Here is a 19,653-nt window from a genome sequence, read left to right as displayed (position 1 = left end):
TAATCCTCTCAATAATTGGGATGAGTTCCAGTCATCCCCATTTCATTGACGAGGAGATGTGTACAGTAAGGCTGAGTACTTAGTGCATCCCAGCATCTTCTTACTATTCGTGCCGATGGGGTTTTGTTTTCCCACTTCTCACGGATCAGTTGAATGGGAGCGGGCTGAGTAAGCAGGCAGGTGTCCTTCTATCCCCCCACCCGAGTGACCAGGGCCTGAATGACCAGTCACTCTTCTAGAGGACTGGAGGAGTTTGTCTGTGAGAAGTCCATCTGTCCATGCAGTAGGTCAGCAGGCGTCCAGGGCTGAGGCTGTGATGCAGGGCAGGTGCTCTGCTGGCCAGGAGAGCCTCCTGGGTCCTTTACTTGGGCAGCTGATTCAGGTCCCTGTGGATGTGTCACAGCAGATGTGGATATGGGGCAGGGAGTCGTTTGTCACCTCCCTTTATTGTTTGGATTGCTTAGGTCTCTTAGTTTCTCCCTTTCATATGTGCTTGGTAAGAAGCCGATGAAGGCCACGGGCCTTGAGTCCAGTCGGACTCAAGTGTGTGAAAGTCCGAGAACTGGGGAGGGCTCTGTCCCTGGGGGTCCGGAACGGGGTGGGGTGGCCAGAGACACACCAGAAACTCCGCCGTGCCAGCTTGAAAAAGCTGCCTGTGCTTAAGGGCCTCATAAAAAGAGACAGTGGCGGGAAAGTGCCCAGGCTGGGAACTGTGGAGGGAGAGTTCTGAGATTAGAATTAACATAGGAATAGGGCTGTGAATGGGGGTGTTTGTAAATCCTTCCAAAATTGGGATAAAATTTGCATCTGAATGACTCATCAAGTCAAGATTACCTTGGAATGTGTGGTTTCCTTCTTATTTTCTAGTTCCTATTAACAATCATTTGCATTTTTATTCAACCAGCATTCTTAAAATACATGCTACTTTACGATTGCCCTCATCCTGACTTTTCCTAGCCTGGATTTCTGTGTTGGCATCTCCAACGCTGTCTGACCTCATGGAGGGTGTGCAGGAGTGGCATTCTCCCCTCTCAGCGGCCCCCATCCAACACGGCACCTACGTGGACTCTTAGCTCTCAGGCCAGCTGGCTAACTCAGCCCTCAAAGGCAGATGGGTCTTGTTTGGACTTCCCAGTATTAAAAAAGTAAATCTTAATTACTTTTCACTATCAAGAAATTGGGAGACCACCTAAAAACCTTATTTTTTTCTAGGAGAAAAATTAGGAGTTGTGCCCTTGTAGGGCCACATTACTGAATGGCAGTAGGGCTCTGCTAGGGGGTCTGCAGGTCCCTAAACACGTCCACATTCTAGTCCCTGGAGTGACTGTGTTGCCTTACAGGGTAAAGGGACTTTGCAGATGTGATTTAAGTTAAGGATCTTGAGATAGGGAGATTATCCTGGTTTATCTGGGTAGGCCCTCAATGTAATCACAGGATCGTAATAAGAGAGTCAGAAGGGCAGAGAAGAGAGAAGATGCTGTGCTGCTGGCATAGGGGAGGAAGAACTTTTCCTCTGCTCTTAGGTTTGGTGATTGGGGCCTGTGAATTAAACTGACAGCAGATTAAAGGGGCAAAAGGCATACAAAATTTAATATTGTTATATGCACAGGGACTTCACACAAAAGAAGTAAAAACCCAAAGAAGCAGTTAAACTTGGGTCTTATATATTACTTTAACAAAGGGCAATAAATTTTGAAGTGACAAGATGAAGGAAAGGGGGGTTGGGTCCCTAGGGATAGTAAATTGTGGGAAGGTGACTAGGAAGCATATGGTAGATAAAGGATGTTGAGTAAGGTTAATTATGCAGACTCATCTCAGTGTCATCTCCGGTACACTTTTACAGAGAGAATTTATGTCCTGCTTTTAGGCAAGTGGGGGAGGGCAGGGAGCTTTTCTTGTATCTGCTGTTCTCAGTTGCCTTCAGCTCAAAATAATCCTTATGCTCAAGCGGGCTCTTTGGCCTGTGCTCTTCACTAGCTTTAAGGTAGAGGAATGGGCCACCAGCCAAGGAATGCAGGAGGCCTTTGGAAGCTGTAAAAGGCAAGGTAACAATTCTTCACAGAACCTCCAGAAGGAATGCAGCCAGCTCTTGAATTCTAGCCCAGTGAGTCCCATGTCAGACTTCTGACCTCCAGAACAGTTGGGATAATAAATTTATGCTGTTTTAAGTCACCAAGTTTGTGGTATTATTTTACAGCAGCCATAGGAAACCAACGTAGGTCCGTTAAGATGCGGTTTTGTGCTAAGAGGAGCTTCACAATCACTTATGGAGACAAGACAAATGAAACCATTATTGACCAGCAAAGAAAATGTAAAATCTAGTGTGAAATTGTGTCATGTAGACCAGTGGTATTCAAACTTTAGGTAAGAAGTACCTAGAGGGCTTAAGCAGACACAGCTTGTGCAAACTTGGAATGCTGTTGGGGGGCCGTGAATGTGCCCGTGGACTCCACTGCTGCTACTGCTGGCCTGGCATGGAGCTTTGCATCACCTTCTAGACTGCAGGTGCTGCAGGGGTTTAGAGCAGCTCAGAAGCAGCTGGAAGTCCTGCTGGCTTGCAAAGGGCAGTAGGATTTAACAACAGGAGGGAAGGAGGAGGTGGTGTGTCTTGGGGGACTTGGACGGTGGGAGCAGGAAGTGTGCTGGCACTCTGCCCTGACCTCAGCTGACCTGAGAAGGAGCCCCCTGCTCGGGGGCAGGATCAGTCATCCCTGGTCCAGCGTCTCTTCCTGCCCAGGGACCTGACTGAGCGTGCACTGTACATGAGGCACTCATGCGTTCAGGGCCAGGCGAGCAGCCATGGGCCCCAGGCATGCAGTATGGAGAGGACAGAGGACAGTGTGAACAGGGCAGGAGGAGTGCCTTCCCAGGTACCCAGCAGGAGAAGTGAGCAGGACCCCGCAGCCAACCCCCTCCTCGGTGCTGTCCGGGCTGCTGCTGGTTTAAGGTGCAGGGCCCAGCAGCCTGGCTCTGGGTGCCTTGGTGCCCCCAGCCCTGCCTCTGGTTGGATTATGCCCTGTCACAGACCTTCTTTGTGTCCTCTCCAGTGACACAGTTTAGCTTATGTGACCTTTTTTTTTGGGGGGGGGGGGTGCGTGGGCCTCTCACTGTTGTGGCCTCTCGCGTTGCGGAGCACAGGCTCCAGACACGCAGGCTCAGTGGCCGTGGCTCACGGGCCCAGCTGCTCCGCGGCATGTAGGATCTTCCCAGACCGGGGTACGAACACATGTTCCTTGCATCGGCAGGCGGACTCTCAACCACTGCGTCACCAGGGAAGCCCTATGCGACCTTTTAATTCAACAAACTACCCCAGTTGGACTTTAGATTCAAGCCCCTTCTTCTGCTGTGGCTTGGGACCTGGGACGCATCTTTTCCAGCTTATATGTTTCTGTGGGATTTAGTGTCTTAGCCCCTCAATAGGGCTACTGGTTTCGAGAAGCATCTGTGTGGCTCTAGATTAGCTTTGTGCCAGCCAGGCCAGTGGATTCATTTCCTTTATGGCTGTTTTTGGCTTGTTCTGTATAATTTCCTGAAAGTTAGAAGGTCTGAGTATTACGCCAGCACCCCCCTCCCTACCCTACCCGTTCTTGCTGGGTTGGGTGTGCAGGATGCCGTACCCCTGGACTCTGTGAACTTGGGTTTTGGTGGGAGTGCCCTCTCTGGGGTGGGATTTGGCTGTGCTCTCGGCTGTGTGTTGGGGGGAGGTGGGTTTAATGCAGGAACAAGCTTTTGGAAATGGTTACACTTTCCGCCAGAGGTACTGTTGATATCATCCCCTTTCAGGTAAAGACTGTATCAGAAACATTTCCCAGACCCTACCGAGGCAAAGTCTCTTTCCCAACAAACCATGAGAGCCAGTGCAGGTGTCTGAGGCGCCTGGAGCTGTGGGCACTGCTCCCGCTGTCCCCGTGTGAGCCTCACTCTGGTGCGCCGGCAAGGCCAGGGGATGCCTCTCCTGGCCTTGGCTTTCACAGGTTGGCTCTGGGCAACCCAAGTGCCCTCCTCCCTTCCACGGGTCTTCCTATTCTTTCTGCTGTGGAGTATGAATGTTAGGTCACTGCATGAGGCAGCTGCTCTCGTCAGCAACACCTGTCCCAAGATGTCCTCCGGTAAGCAGGTGCCACCCTGCAGGGTGACATCTTTTAGGATAGGACATGAGAGTCACAGGCTGAGGTCAGTGCTGCTTGGAGGTGTGCAGAAGAGGTGGATTTCCTCAGACGCCAAGGACAAAGCTCTTTCCCTCTCTGATCAGTTTCTTTGGGGAAAAGTTGTTGTCAAAAGAGCAAAACGTGAAACTTGGCAGAGTTGGTGTGTGTGTTTTGTTTTTTTTTTTAATTAATTAATTAATTTATTTTTGGCTGCGTTGGGTCTGCGTTGCTGCGTGTGGGCTTTCTCCAGTTGCGGCGAGCGGGGGCTACTACCTCTTTGTTGCAGTCCGAGGGCTTATCATTGCAGTGGCTTCTCTTGTTGCGGAGCACGGGCTCTAGGCGCACGGGCTTCAGTAGTTGTGGCGTACAGGCTTCGTTGCTCCGAGGCATGTGGGATCTTCCTGGATCAGGGATCGAACCCGTGTCCCCTGCATTAGCAGGTGGAGTCTTATCCACTGTGCAACCAGGGAAGTCCCGGCAGAATTGGTTTTTTATGGCTGCTGCCCTTAGCAGGATTCGGCAGCTACAGTGTGATGATCTTGTTAAAGGCTTAGCAAACGGCCCAGGCCATTCCGTGGTAGATTTTAATATCATCTGTGACATTAGTGGTTACTGTCTGTCGTGCCAAGTGCTGTCATAATAACCCACGTACTTTTTGAGGCCAGCTCTGTCTTACAGCTCAGAATCCGAGGGGCTGAGGGGTTAAATAGCTGGCCTGGGTCACACAGCTGGTAAGGGGACGCAGAGCTCAAACCCAGGCAGCTGGGCCCAGCACCCGGACTAATTTACGTCTCTCTTGTTGGGTAAATGGACGGGTCAGACTTGATGGGGCAGGGCAGCCCAGATGCAGAGGGGAATGTGGTGTGACTGGGACATGGAGACACGGGTAACTAGAGTCGTGCTGGGGATTTGAAAGTGCGGATCTGGTCTGGCTGAGGACTGGAAGTCCTCGAATGCGGCTGTGAGGATGGCAGGACTGCACTCTTGGGGGGACTCGGGGCCACCTTCCCCTTCGCTGTGGGGTGGCCTATGGGCAAACAGACTGAAAGAATCTGGAGAAGCTGCTGTTGTTTGGAAATGACATGATTGTTTTGTAAGAAAAGTACTGAAAAATGCATTTCCTAATGTAAAAAAATGAGGAGATACAGAAAAGTCTAAAGAAAATATTTAAAGATGCCCCAGAAGTCCCCTGCCCAGAACTGAGCACCTCCTGCACCTGCCCCCTCTCCGCCTCCGACAGGTGATCATGGCCAGCTTGCCTGGTGCCCTGGGCTGCAAGATCAGGTGCAGTTGGCCCCAGAGAGCTCCCCTGCAAAGGCAGGTAATGCTGCCCTGTTGGGATCAGGGACTGAGCTCCAGCGAGCGCTTAGAATAGTGATGCCCACACCCTTCTGGGCGTGAGCTTTCCTGGCTAGTTTTTTACATGAATAAGCTTACATTTAAGTGCTGTTTTATCGTCTCCTCTTTGCATTTAATAATGTATTGTGTTCATCCGTGTTTGTCAACAAGCGTTAACTTGATGGCAGAGCGTGCTATAATATTATTTATTTAGCCAGTTCCTGATGAGTGTACATTTAGATTATACATTTTTATTTTCGTTAAAGTGACATGGAGGTAAAGATTCCTGGGCTGGCATCCTTTTGAACTTGTAGGATTGCTGAGTCCGAGGAAAGAAGCGTGGCAGAGCTTGTTAGACTCCTCCAGAAAGCCAGGCCCAGCTCCGCCCTCACCAGTGAGCAATAACTGTTGCAGGTCCCCTTGGCCTGGAAAGATGTGGTCCACGGGCTGTGCTGCTGGCCAGGTGCCAGCTCCTGCCAGGGTCGGGGTGTGGGGGGAGGCTTGGCAGCCTGGCAGCAGGCACCTCCAGGAAGTTGTTTCCTACTGAAGACTGAGGGGCTTGTAATCCACTGACGGTGGGTTCCGTGCATGAGCGGGAGGAAGGGAGGGGGGTTACCCAGCGTGGCTCTCCTGGTTTTTGGAGAGAGCAGAGAGATGCCCCAGGGACCTCGCAGGGTAGGGGGCCGGGGCAGGGCTGGGCTGGGCAAGCTGGAGCAGAAGCTTCAAGTTTCTGGTCTGCAAGTTGGGAGAGCCTTGTTATGTATGTCCTCGCCTCTGAGTAATCCCCTCCCTGTGGCTGAAATGTTTCTAGAAACTTCTGTCACCCGTGGATGCTTTGGGTGTGGTTGCCATCCCAAGCCTGAAGCCTGTCCTGGGCAGCCTCCTGCAGAGCCACCCACTGGGTGCCCCCCTCTGACCACAGGTCAGGGTGAAGCAGCAACTTCGGAAATGTCTTTTCCAAAGTGTTGTAGTTATGGAGTTGTGTTTTTTTTGTTGTTGTTGTTAACATAGTTCTTATTTATTTATTTTTAAATTAATTTTTATTGGAGTATAGCTGTTTTACAATGTTGTGTTAGTTTCTACCGTACAGCAAAGTGAATCACCTATATGTATACATATATCCCCTCTTTTTTGGATTTCCTTCCTATTCAGGTCACCACAGAGCACTGAGTAGAGCTCCCTGTGCTATACAGTAGGTTCTCATTAGTTATCTATTTTATACATACTATGAATAGTGTATACATGTCAATCCCCGTTTCCCAATTCCTCCCATCTCCCTCTCCCCTTTGGTTGTAGTTATAGAATTTTTAATGAGGTTGTATTGTCAGTTGAGTTTGTCCCGTCTAGCAGAATGTCCCGTCTGAAACAGCTTGACATTGAACAGAAACCACATTCTTCTGAGCATGAAAGTAGTCCCTCTTCATTCACTGTGCAGGCTGCAGTTTGTGTGAATTATTTTATTTCACTCTTACGCCTTTTTTTTAAGCTAGCAAGAAACGATGGGTAGTGTGCACTCCTGCCTGACCTAGTTAGCAAAGTGCATTTATTTGGAAAGGGCGTGCTTCCCGGACTGCCCTGGGGAAAGGCATCTCCTGGAGGTGGGGACATGTGGATGGCCTGGAGATTGAGATGCAGCCGCCGTCCTTGGCCAGAACCGTCCTTTACAAAGTGTCCACTGGGCTCCTAACTTGGAACAAGTTGAGATTTTGATGAGAAACTGGATTTAAATAAGCCCAGTTAGGCAGATGTGTTTACTAACGTGATGTGATCCAGCTAGGTCAGGGTCTCCGACGTGGGAGTGGGGAAATTTCTGCTTTCCAGCCCTGAGGAGTGGCGAGGTGACGTGGGGAGCAGGCCTGGGGTGAGACGGTGGGTTTCAGACGCTTGACCCCACTGCTCGACACAGATGTGGCTTCTGAAAGTTTCCAGCCCTTTGTACTCTTATCTGCGAATATCTGATGATGAACACGGTTGCTGGAAGGAAGAATCCCTGTGAGACAGCAGTGTATTCCTGGGGTCATAGGTGGCCTGACTCACTCCGTTCCTGGCCCCGCCCTGGGAAGACTCTTGCAGTGATAATGGGGAAGTCAGCGCTACCCCTTGCATCTGCTTGGCTTCTCACAGGTGACGAGTGACGCTAAGATTAGAGGTAACCAGGGGGAGATGGTGTGGCTGCTGGCTGTGGGGCCCCTGGTGGGTAGGGGGAGCTGCCTCCAGACCTGCGTCAGGTGGTCAGGTGCCTGGTGACCATTGCTGCGGAAGGAGCTGGGGCCACCTTGGCTGTCGGTGCCCTGGCTTGCGCTGCTTCCTGGGCCTGAGATGAATGACTTCTACCCAGGGGCCCCTCCCTGCCCCTCCTTATCAATTTCCAGACCCAGGGCTTTGGGTGGCTTTGAGGCACCCGGAGGCTGAGAAGGACGCCAGGGGGCTGATGGAAGGTAGGCAGGGCCGGGCCAAGCCAGCCCTGAGGGAAGCCCCATTGGCCGCTGACAAGGTCAAAGGTCAGGATGAGAATTCTGCTTTTCCTGGTATCCCCACAGCCAGCCCAGAGTTGGAGCTCATTTTCTGCTCTTCTGGGAGCACTTCCTCCCTGGGGGCGCCCATCACCCCACACCTAGAGGAAGGGCTGGTGTGAGTGCTGTCAGGGTCCCATTGCAGGGGAGAGTGCCGTCCTGGTAGAGGTGGACGGCCGGACAGGGCTGAGAGCTGTCTGTGTCTCAGTTTCCTCCTGTCTGAAATGAAGGGCCAAGTCCTCAGGGGCTCTGAGGATTTACCGGGTTGACATGTGTGCAGCTCTGAGAGGCGTGCCTGGAGTCTGGCCCAGGATTCCCACCGTCTGCTCTGCTGCCCAGCGCCCACCTGGGTGGCTGCAGGTATGCCCGGCCCCCATATCTGTGCTTGGACTTGGCCCTCAGCAGGTGCTCACAGGCCTGCCTGAGTCCCTCGCTGTGTCCAACATGCAGTGACTCAGATGTCCCCAGCAGGGACCTGACTGGTGGCACCGAGTGTAGAGCCCAGAGGGCAGCTGTGACAGTGGGGGTGGCAGTGTCCTGAATCCGTGACCGCTGGGAGCATAAGGAAGTACCTTCATGGGAAGTGGTGCCCACACTGCCCAGGAGGATCTGTCTAGACCACGTCCTTCTCTGTGGTCACAGGGAAAGCAGAAGTGCCTGGGTGAGGCCTGGCCCACAGCCAGCTTTGCAGACAAGGGAAGCACCTATTCCCAGGACCGGGGACCAAGCCACTTTTGTCTGAGGCCAGCCCACCAGGCGCACACTCCCACCCCAGGGGGCAGCAGCCCACCCCGAGGGACCCAACGGACCCACCTGCCGGACCCTCCACAGGTGGACATTTGCCCCCTATGATTTCCTGCTCCATGTCCCATGACATGAGGATAGCAGGAGTCCGGTGGACCTCCTTGAATGCGGCTGTCATCAGGGACCCACTGGATGAGGAAGGCCTGACCCTGTGTCTCTCGTGGGACTACATGCTCACGAGGAGGCCTGGCACCTCGCCCAGGCCTCGGGTTGGTCTTAGCAGGGGGCGCCCAAGGAGGAGTGGTTGTTCCTGGGGCGGATGGCCCAGCCAGATGGCCGTGCTCCAGGTCCAGCTCAGCAGGAAGCGAGGCCTCCAAGCTTTGACATCCTCAACAGAACGGGGACGTTTGATGTGTGCACACACCCCTATTTTCTATCAGCTGAGTAAGTCCGATGGTCAGAAAAGAGATGAGTGCAGCACAATTATTCACATTTACTCAGCCTTTAAAATCATGTGCATCTTACCAAAAAGGGTCCTGAGATGGTAGAAAACCAAGTCCTTTCCTCCGGTTGGCGCTGTTCTAGAACCACATTTGGGGTGCCCTCTATTCCATCCCTACATCGCATCCCCGTGTCCTTTGTTGCTGGACGAGGGTGCCCAGCATGCGCCAGGTGGCGAATGTGTGCAGCGCTCAGAGGCCTTTCCCTGGCCGGGCACCTGGTGTAACTGAGGCCGATGCTGAGGAAGGTGCCTTGCCCCTGTGCCCAGTCATTCTGGGCCCAGTCATTCTGGGCCGAGATACCGTCCTCCACAGGGGCAGGTTGGCACGACCCTAGTGGGGGGGTGGTGGAGCTCGTGTATGTGGTTTAAGAATGTTCAGAATGTCATGTAGATTTTTCAGTTAATTTTGGTTCCCATGGATGGGGAGGGTAGACCTCCTGGCTAGAGACCCCTCTCTCTGCCTCTGTTCCTGCTTCATTCCTAACCCGCTCCTTAGCAGTGGTCCCAGAGCGGAGGTGCCTCCTGGGCACGGCAGGAGACAGAGCGAGGCTGGTTAACCCCTCAGCTGGAGTTTTCCACCTGGAAGATGACAGTGTGATGGTGATGCTCCAGCTGCCACTTTTCCGTGTCTCACACGTTCTGAATCATCTGGAAGGTGACACAGGGCTCAGAAAGGGAACGCCCTGTCTGCTGTGGAGTTCCATCTGCTGAAAGGACAGGGCCTTTGCGGGCCCTGGGGCCATTAGGCTGGGCTCCGGGCAGGTTGCAGGTTAATAGGACCCGGGTCCGGCCAGCAGTGGCTTGTGAAACGTGGGTGGTCTCTTCCGTGTGTGGCGACTTCAGAGTGAATTCCCGGACTGTGGGGTGTGTGTGGTTACTTCAGATGCCTCACTGTGACTTGGGCTTCGCTTCACGCTGGGAATTCTAGCAGAGGTGACTCGCAGGCACCTTCCTGCCATCTGGAGGGATACAGGCATTTGATTTTTCCAATATGGCCGTCTCTCTGGACTGTGTGCCCTTCTGACCTTCCTGGCGGCCTCCACAGCACCTTGGGGTCAGACAGACAGAGGCCTCTTGGTCCACCGTTGACTGGGTGGGGGCTGGTGTGGTTTGACCACGGTACAGAGGCAGCGGAGTCTCAAAGTAACAGGCTTTGCTGCAAGGTGCTCAGCCGGTCCAGGGCTGAGTTGGCATTCCTGAAGTCCCCTCGAAGGGATGTGGAAGCTGGCGAGTCAGACTCAAAGGTTTGTGCGAGTGGTATGTGCACAGTAGAGAACAGTTGGAAGTCTAAAATCAATACTGAGGAGAAATTGGGCCCAAGATGATGGGACATGGCTGTTCCTTTGTGTCCTGCCAGTGTGAGGCGACCTGGGCCTTCACGGCACTTTTGCTGGAGCATGTGGATTCCCTAATGGGTTTTGCCAAGCTGGGAGGGAAGGCCACGTCCGGGGAGGGAGGCAGGATTGAAAGAAGAGGGCCTCGTGTTGGCTCCGGCCTTTGCCGACTCGAGCTGGATGATGGCCTGTGGTTGAGCTGGCCTGACTTTGTACTTCTGCTGTGTATTTTTAAGGAATCACTAGATATGAAGGCAAAGAGAGTGGCATTTTGTGGTTTGGACTTAAAAAAGAAATCCCCGCTTGGGTCTGGGCTTGGTGAGGCTCCCAGGCCTGTCCCTCCCGCCTTGGCCGAGAGGAGAGACCTTCTTGTCCTTCTGCAGCCGGGCTGGGTCTGGGGGCCCTGTGCAGGGCAAGAGGAGTCTGCTCCCCTGGTGCAACCACACGTGCTTCCCGGAGGACACTCGGAGGGGGCCGTGAGCACCTGGGGGTGCAGGATACTGCCCCAGGCAGCCCTGAGTGCAGTCCTCTGCCAGCCCCAGATTCCAGATGGTTCTTTCTGGGCAGATTCTGTGACGTCTTCACCAAATGGTGAAGAGAAGAAACCACTGTTTCTGAAGTGCCAGCCGTGCAGCAGGGACGCCCCTCATCTCTCCCCTGAGTTCCTGGAGAAGGAGGGGTGGGAGCTGCCGGCTCCAGGGCAGAAGGAGCATCAGCTCAAACTGGAGACACGAGGCTTCCCCAGAGAGCGGTTTCTGTCCTGCTCACTGGGACGTGCCCGCCCCACCCCCAGTGTGATGGGCTGTCCTGAGCTGTCAGGTGCTGACAAGGCCTCTGGGTAATGTGAGACCCTGGAGGGAGGGAGTCCCAGCTCTGATCTTGGCTCCAGGCCAGTTGTTGCATTTTCTCTCTTTCTCTGCATCAGCAGCACATGAAACCCACCTCCTCAGGGCTCTGAAGGATCCGGAGGTTGCTGGGGAGTGGAAGTTACTGCCGCTCCCAGAGGCAGCAGGGGTCCGCACGGCTGCTACCCCGTTATTGGTGCCAAGTCTCTTGGCCCACACCGAGGGCTCCTTCAGGTGTCCAGTGTTTATGGTCAGGAATGTGCACACCCCAGAGAGTTGCACACGAGGGACGTGAGTGACCTCCTGTCTCATGATACTGTATGTGCCCTGGGTCACTCAGAGTGCAAGGGGTGAGTACAGCAAAGCGTGGTAGAAACCTCCGTCACGAGTGATGCTGTTGGAGTCCGGCAGGAGTGCCTGCTTTACTCTTGTGAACAGTCACTTTCTCACCTTTACCTTTTGGTGGGATGTTCATTATTCTTCTCGCTTATAACTTTTCACAGGACCCAGTAAGCAAAGCTCCGTCAAGTCCAGGCATCCATTCTGAGGGCAGTTTTCAGGCTGCCCTGGCCCGTGAGCCAAGCTGTAGTGACAGCCAGGATTTCGGGAGGTGGGTATGATGGAGATGTACCCAACAGGGCACAGCCGGGGTGTGTGGAGCAGGAAGGCAGGGTCACGCAGGGAAAGGCAGGCAGTGCAGTGGCACTTCTGCTGGTTCTCAGCCCCTGAAATCACACGGACTCCAGGTGCACAGGGGGCTCCAACCAGGACGTCTGTAGGTGAGTCTGGACCATGTGCTCTCAAAGCCCTGCAGGAGGGTGGACAGCAGGGGTGGAAGGGGGTGCGGACTGAGGAGGAGTCCTGGGGTGGTGCCGACACACAGTTTGGGAAGAGAGGGCAGAGGTCGCTCTGGGGCAGCCCAGTCAGGCTCTCAAAGAAAGGGCTTGATTGAGTTTGGAGTCAGATGGACCCAGAGTTTAGACGTTTTCAGGTTCATGGAGCAGGGGTGGTAGTAAAAGCTGATGTCGTGGCCGTGCGTTTTAGAAAAAAAGCTTTAAATCTAGGCAAAATCACAGTTAGAGCTACCACGGGGATTGGTGTTGGCTTGAAAACACCTGCTTCTCCCCAACACTTGTTTCTGCTACGATGTGGCTGAGTGTGGCTGTGAGGTCTGGTGGCCCTTCCCCAGCACTGGGGAGTGTCCCCACTGTATCACAACAGCGCAGTGTCGCTTGTGTTGTTGTGTTAACATTGATTCAGTGTGCACTCCTGTAGTGTGTATATGTGCTTTACGACTCCTCATTCATGCCGCTTCCTCCTCAGAGTAGCTGAGGAGGTGGAGGGGCTGAGGGAGTAGCTGGGGAGGAGGTGGAGGGACTGAGGGAGTAGCTGGGGAGGAGGTGGAGGGGCTGGGGGAGTAGCTGGGGAGGAGGTGGAGGGGCTGAGGGAGTAGCTGGGGAGGAGGTGGAGGGGCTGGGGGAGTAGCTTGGGGAGAGTGGGTAGTGACCTGTTGTAGGTCATACAGCTGAGAAGTGGCAGCGCCAGACCTGATCCTGGGGAGACTGGCCTCAGAGTCCATGCTCTGGCCACGCACTCTGGCCACCACACTTTGCTGCCTTCCCCATTAGGGGAGAATAAACATGGACTGAATTAAGGCACCTAAATTGCTTGAAAGAAATATAAAAAATGTTTTAGATGTTGACTGTGTAATATCATAGAAAGTATGCCTTTTCAAAATACCTCAACTCATAGAAAACTGAGAAGTGAGTCAAATCAATATTTTACGAAAGTGTGTCCTGGCCCCCACCTATGTAAGCAGGGAGCCTTATGATGACCCTCTCACGGTGTCTTCTCTGTGCCACCTGACCTCGGCAAATAGGCTCTGCATTCTAGAAAGAAGGGTTTCTAGCTCAAGTTTTGCTGGTTGTTAAAATCAGTCTTTAAAAATGAATTTTAAGTAGGAAATTGACAATGATCTGAACGTGCAACATTATCATATTTAGCTATACAACATGGCATAGTCACAAGTTGGTGCTGGGGAACCCTGGATCATGTGGGATGGGGCCAAATGCAGAGACTCATGGGGCACAGTTCACTCTAGGGCCCTCACTTCCTCTCCCCGCTCCCTGACTCAGCAGCCCACATGCTGCAGGTGCTTTCTTCTTTCTTGAGTTCCAGGTCTCTGTTCCTCTTGCTGCATGGCTATGAGCCTGCCTCTCCCACTTCGGGGTCTGCGGCACTCACCTGCACCAAAATGCTTTCCTCTGTGTCTGAGTTTTCTTAGGATAAATAGGTCCAACAAAACGTCGGAACTGCTGGAAATGATGTAAAGTCTGTTTGCTGTTCTTGAAAACTTCCATTTTGATGAAATGCGTTTAGTAAATTTCAGAAAGGGAATCATGGGTTTTTTTTTAATTTTTTTTAATTTTTTTTTTTAACATCTTTATTGGGGTATAATTGCTTTACGATGGTATGTTAGTTTCTGCTTTATAACAAAGTGAATCAGTTATACATATACATATGTTCCCATATCTCTTCCCTCTTGCGTCTCCCTCCCTCCCACCCTCCCTATCCCACCCCTCCAGGCGGTCACAAAGCACCGAGCCGATATCCCTGTGCCATGCGTCTGCTTCCCACTAGCTATCTACCTTACGTTTATTAGTGTATATATGTCCATGCCTCTCTCTCGCCCTGTCACAGCTCACCCTTCCGCCTCCCCATATCCTCAAGTCCATTCTCCAGGAGGTCTGTGTCTTTATTCCTGTCTTACCCCTAAGTTCTTCATGACATTTTTTTCCCTTAAATTCCATATATATGTGTTAGCATACGGTATTTGTCTTTTTCTTTCTGACTTACTTCACTCTGTATGACAGACTCTAGGTCTATCCACCTCATTACAAAGAGCTCAATTTCGTTTCTTTTTATGGCTGAGTAATATTCCGGGAATCATGTTTTAATAGTTATAGTAACCTGTTTTTTGAAATTGCCAGAAATGTTTTCTTCTCTGACCTTTTATTTTCCAAGTTTTTTACATTTAATATATTTTACTTTTAATATCAGATTTAAAGTATTTTAATTAGGAAACCACATGCTTAACATAAGAATTCAAATAGTACTAAAGAATACATATAGTAAAAATTGAAATACACCCCTACTCCAGACCAAAGCCACTCTCTAGTCGCTCACTGCCAGCAGATCCTTGATTAAGGGCTGATCTAATCAAATAGTTTTGAGTAAATTATGTGCACGTACAAATGGTTACATACCCTGTGTCTACACAAATGAGAACATATTATAACACTGTGGGGGACCTTAATTTTTACTGAACTAAGTATCTTGGACATCCTTTCATCTCAGTGACCACTTTATTTTTTTTAACAGCTGTGTAGTATTCCATCCTATAGATGTGCCACAGCTCATACACAAATCAGCTTACACATATGCAGTGTATATATATGTGTGTATACACACAAACATACACACACATATATGTGCCCACATGCACATGAACTGATGGACTTCTAGGTGTTTCCAGAGTTTTCCTATCAGCAGCCTCATACTGTACTTGGGCATCTTGTACACGTGGGGGTGTGTCCAGCTGAATTCCTGGTGGAGAACTGCTGGGTCAGAGGGTCTGGACATGGCATCTTGACAGGTGTCACCCAGTAGCCCCCAGAGAAGTTGCCCCAGTGCATGTGAATGCTGCCCCCAGCCCCTAATCACCGTACATTTTAGCCAGCCTGTCTCGTTGCTGCCCTTCTCAGAGGTGGGAAATGGTGTCTTGCACTAATGTGCAAACTCACCCCAGACAGGGCATGTGGGTGGAGTGCTGATTGAATCTCCCCATTTCACACTGCCCAGACACCTCCAGCGTGGGCTTCTGGGCTGAAGTGAGGAAGTTCAGCAGATAAGGCTCGAGGCCCCTTCCCCATCCACGACCGCAGAAACAGGGGCCCTGTTCCCAGGAGATTGTGGATGTGACCCCAGGCAGACCCAGGCTCTGAGCTCTGAATTCCCTGTGAGAGGAGGAGGCTGGTAGAGCCTTGGTCATGGGGAATGGGGAATGTGCTTACACATGCCGAATGCTGATATGTATGTCTCTCAAGGTAGGTAATTAACAAGTTAGGTATAACTGGCTCTGCTTCACAGGTAGGAAGAGTCATAGTTGATAGTTATGCCGTGCTGGGAAGCTGCCAGACACTGTTTTAAGCTCTTCACATAAGTTACTCATGGATCTTTACAGCAACCAAATGAGGTAGGTACTATTATTATGTCCACTTTCTGGATGAGGAGGCAGAGGCACAGAAAAGCCCAGTAACTTCCCCAAGGACACACAGCTGGAAAATGGAGAAGCGAAGCCTGGAACCCAGGTCGTTCTGACTCAACAGAGTCCCATGCCTGGCCCCATCCCGCTTGTGTCTTCTCCACGCACTAAAGAGAACACCGGGTTACTGCTGAGGCAAGGGGCCTTCGGAAGGTGAGGTCACAATGGCAGAATGTAGGCAAGGTGCCTGCAAGATGAAGACCCCCTTTACCTGGGCTCTGCACTTTTGTCATAAATGGTCAGGAGACCGCTGCCATCGGGGCATGGGCCAGGTTTTTCCTGTGTGTACCAGAGGAAAACACTTATCTCTCTTCTGATGGATTCCATTCCTTTCTTTTGCAAATGGACTGTACATTATGTGCATTATAAGCAGGTTTGCATAGTCAGAGGAGATGCGTAGTCAGAATGATATGGTTAGTAGTTGCGTACAGAGCATGTCTTTTGCATTCTTCAGTATGGTGATAACTAATTATAGCCTGTGGGTTTTTATGTTGGGAAAGGAGAAAAATTGCTGTGGTAAAGGGTGCAGACAACTGGGGGCCCTCAGGGCCTCTCGGTTGACTGAGCCAGAAGCGAGTATTTTCACTCAGGAACCTGGGGGCTAGAAGCTCTTTGATGGAGGGTAGATACGGAGGCTTGGCTTGAAGGCAGAAAATGAGGACACCAGTGTCCAAGTGCATTGTGTGAGGTGCTGAAGACACACACACAGGAACCCTAGCCTGCTGTCACTTGTTGCTCAAAACCATGAAATTAGGGTGAATATGATACGCACCTTGTCCAACCACAGAACAAGCAGCTCTGGGCTTTTATTTATTAAAGTGACAAAGACTTATTGAATCTCTAGAAGAGAGAAGTTTTTTGTTTTTAAAATTCTTAGTATTCACATTATTTATCTAAACCTCTTATTTATGGGTGACTCACTTTCTTTTTTCCTTAAGAGTTCTCAGCAGTCCCCAGTGGCTGCTGGGCCCCGCCTGCCCATGTGCTAGGAAAGCCCCGTGTGAACGGGTAAATGCCATAGCTCATTGGGTTTGCCCATTGCCTGTCCATCGGTTGTGTCAGCTGCTCGCCCAGAAGAGCATTTAAACAGAAGAGATAGGTTCTGTGTCTTGCGTGGATATAACTTTTTCTAGGACACTTACCTGCTTGCTCATCTGAAGATATTTTTGCTTATAAATTGGCCATCAGAAGCAGTCGCTTCTGTGGGAAAGACCCAGACTCAGTCTTAGGCAGTACATCACAGTGAGGCCGGGTGAATCCTAACCATTTCTGCCTGTCACTTTGAGGTTTCATCTGCTGACTTGAGTTGTTGGGCACTGAGGGGCCCTGGGTGGCCCTGGAAACTGTGTGCTTGGGTGGACATGTAAGAGTGGGGTACAAACTGGTGTCTGGGCTGCAGACATGATGGTCCCACTCCCCGGGGTGCGGGGGCACTGTGTGGGAGAGATGGGGCATCAACGGCGTTTCCAAGGAGCATCTCCTACTTCTCAGCTGTCTTCAGAAAAATGGCAATAATTGTATAAACCCTTGAAGCAAAAGAAAAAAATAATTCCAACCACAAAAAAATGCTAGAGCTTTATTCTGAGGTTTAAAAAATATGTTGGATCATTTGCAGTTGTAGAGGCGTCAGCGTCCATTTAACCAGCCTCTAAACCTTCATTAATCCTGCACTGTGACCTCTGATTTTGCAATTCTGATTCTCTTTGTCTGATAGTTTGTGATCTTACTGGACTTGGGGATTCCTATTTTGAGGGCTCTGTCCTGCACTGGGAAGGGGTAGCAAATACAATATAGGAACTTGCTATACCACTGTGGAAATTCTTCTGTTTGGCTTATAAACAATAATCAAAAACAAAGAAAAAGGGAATTAAATGGGATTTTTAGGAAATCATTTTCTCGTGAATATGTTATCTGTATCACTTTTTCCTTCATCGCCTGGTGCCTTTGGATTTCAATGAAGATGAATTCTAAAGGATACATATCTGAAGTCAATAGCCAGTAGATGATACTTTTTTTTTTTTTTTTTTTTGCGGTACGCAGGCCTCTCACTGTTGCAGCCTCTCCCGTTGCGGAGCACAGGCTCCGGACGCGCAGGCTTAGCGGCCATGGCTCACGGGCCCAGCCGCTCCGCGGCATGTGGGATCTTCCCGGACCGGGGCACAAACCCGTGTCCCCTGCATCGGCAGGCGGACTCTCAACCACTGCACCACCAAGGAAGCCCAGATGATACTTTTTTGATTGATGGACTCACAGCTGACAGTGACTCTGGCTTGTATTTGAATGGCTTGTTCTGCAGGGAAGTGGTGGTGGTCAGTGGTTGGGGACCAGCTCCGGCACCTGGGTGACCAACAGGTTTCACTTCCTTTGTTCCTGGGTGAGCAGTTGCATACTCCCTCCTCCTGTTTGCACAAGTGAACAAGTGCCAAGCCATCCTGGGTCAGAGAGTCAGCTGCGGGGCTCCAGAAGTGAAGGCAGGAGTTTGTTCTCAGTGCCTTTCCAGAAGTGATGCTGAGTTTATGTGGACAGTTTAACTGTTTAAATATTCTCATTTCTCATTATTTTCAGAGCCAAGATTTCTGAAGACTCCTTCCTAGAAACAATTGGGAAGTATCGAGAGGCACAAGATACAGGTAAAATCCCTTTGTTTCTCAGTCTATCTCGCAGATTAGCAAAGATGACACCTTGTAGAAGCCTCAGTGGGATCCAGCCGAAGGTCGGTCCTTGGTCCCTGTGCTATCTTAGGGCCAAAGATCTGGACTTGGCTGCTGCCCCTTGGGGCTGGCTTGAGGGAAGCCTACAGGGCAGTAGGGGCACTGCCTGTTTGTTTTTCTTCCCCCACTGCCTTTCTGCCCCGTGCTCCTTCCCCTGCCCCCTTTCTGGGCTGCAGGCCCCTGCTCTAGGCACAGAAATGCTCCATCTTCTCTTTTGGGGATGGGGGCGGTCATCAGTGATGTCTGGTGTAAAAAGATGGCTTTCCATGTCATCTGCCCTGAAGCCGAGTCATTTTGTGATTAATCTTAATTTTGGTCAGTTAATACGTGGTCAACCGTGTATTTCCAGTTTTAGAGGAAAGAGAAATGCCAATTTAATTTGTAAAAACAAAAAGTAAGCCCCTACCTCCCCTTCATCCCTTTATGCTACTCATGTATTGTGGATTAGCTGGTGGGGTTGTCATTTCTGCTAGCTTCTCCACACACCTGCTGCCAGTGTAGTCTTTGGTGTCTGCCATGCGTGGCAGTCACGAGGACTTGTTATGCCAGTTTTGGGGTGGGGGTGGTTTTAATGAACACAGCTTCACTTCTAGGGATACTTAGCACTTTCTGTGTTTATTGGCTGGTTATATACATATACATTTTTAATTACCTGCTCTGTTTGGCCAGGGCTCTGTAGTTTATTAGGTCTTTTCTTTCTGTAGTTTATTAGATCACTGCACTTATTAGGAATTCCAGGCCCTGGCATTTATGTTACAAGTGTTTTTTCCTAGTTTTTTTCCCCTAGATCATTTGTCTTTGGATTTTGTTTGCTGAACACTTTATTTTAAAGAAATATTTTGGAATCTTTGGACAGAAGGTAATTGAAAACAAGGGTGGTTTCTTCTGTTCAGTACTATATTGAGTTGTTAGAGAATTCCAATGTAAAAGTCTAAGAGGGTGGACTCTCACTTTCACCTTGCGGTCATAAAAAGCATGAAGTATATGCAGGAAAAGAAGCCACTTCTCATTTTTATGTAAATGCAAAAAGGGCAAAGAAATGGCAAGAATAGACTTCTGTTACTTTTACCTTGTGGTCATAAAAAGCATGCAGGAAAAGAAGCCCCTTCTCATTTCTATGTAAGTGCAAAAGGGCAAAAAAATAAAATGGCAAGAATAGACACCAAGAAATGGGCTGGGTTGTGGAACATTACA

At 50.7% G+C, this 19,653-nt stretch overlaps 1 protein-coding gene across 12 annotated transcripts in view; it reads left to right on the top strand.

Moving 5' to 3' along the window:
• Positions 1-19,653, top strand: part of SEMA4D (semaphorin 4D) — a 118,708-nt gene that overhangs the window by 50,643 nt on the left and 48,412 nt on the right. For 11 of the 12 annotated variants that reach the window (XR_009541660.1, XR_009541659.1, XR_009541657.1 and 8 more), the window contains exon 2: positions 18,314-18,378. The gene's annotated coding sequence lies outside the window, so the exon portion shown is untranslated. Of the gene's footprint in view, positions 1-18,103; positions 18,123-18,313; positions 18,379-19,653 lie in introns of those variants that run through there. The other variant, XM_060155540.1, reaches the window with a different exon arrangement.

Source organism: Lagenorhynchus albirostris, chromosome 7 (assembly GCF_949774975.1).
Source record: "Lagenorhynchus albirostris chromosome 7, mLagAlb1.1, whole genome shotgun sequence".
Classification (NCBI taxonomy): Eukaryota; Metazoa; Chordata; class Mammalia; order Artiodactyla; family Delphinidae; genus Lagenorhynchus; species Lagenorhynchus albirostris.
Note: the sequence above shows the minus strand (reverse complement) of the source record. Positions and strands in the feature narration are given on the sequence as shown.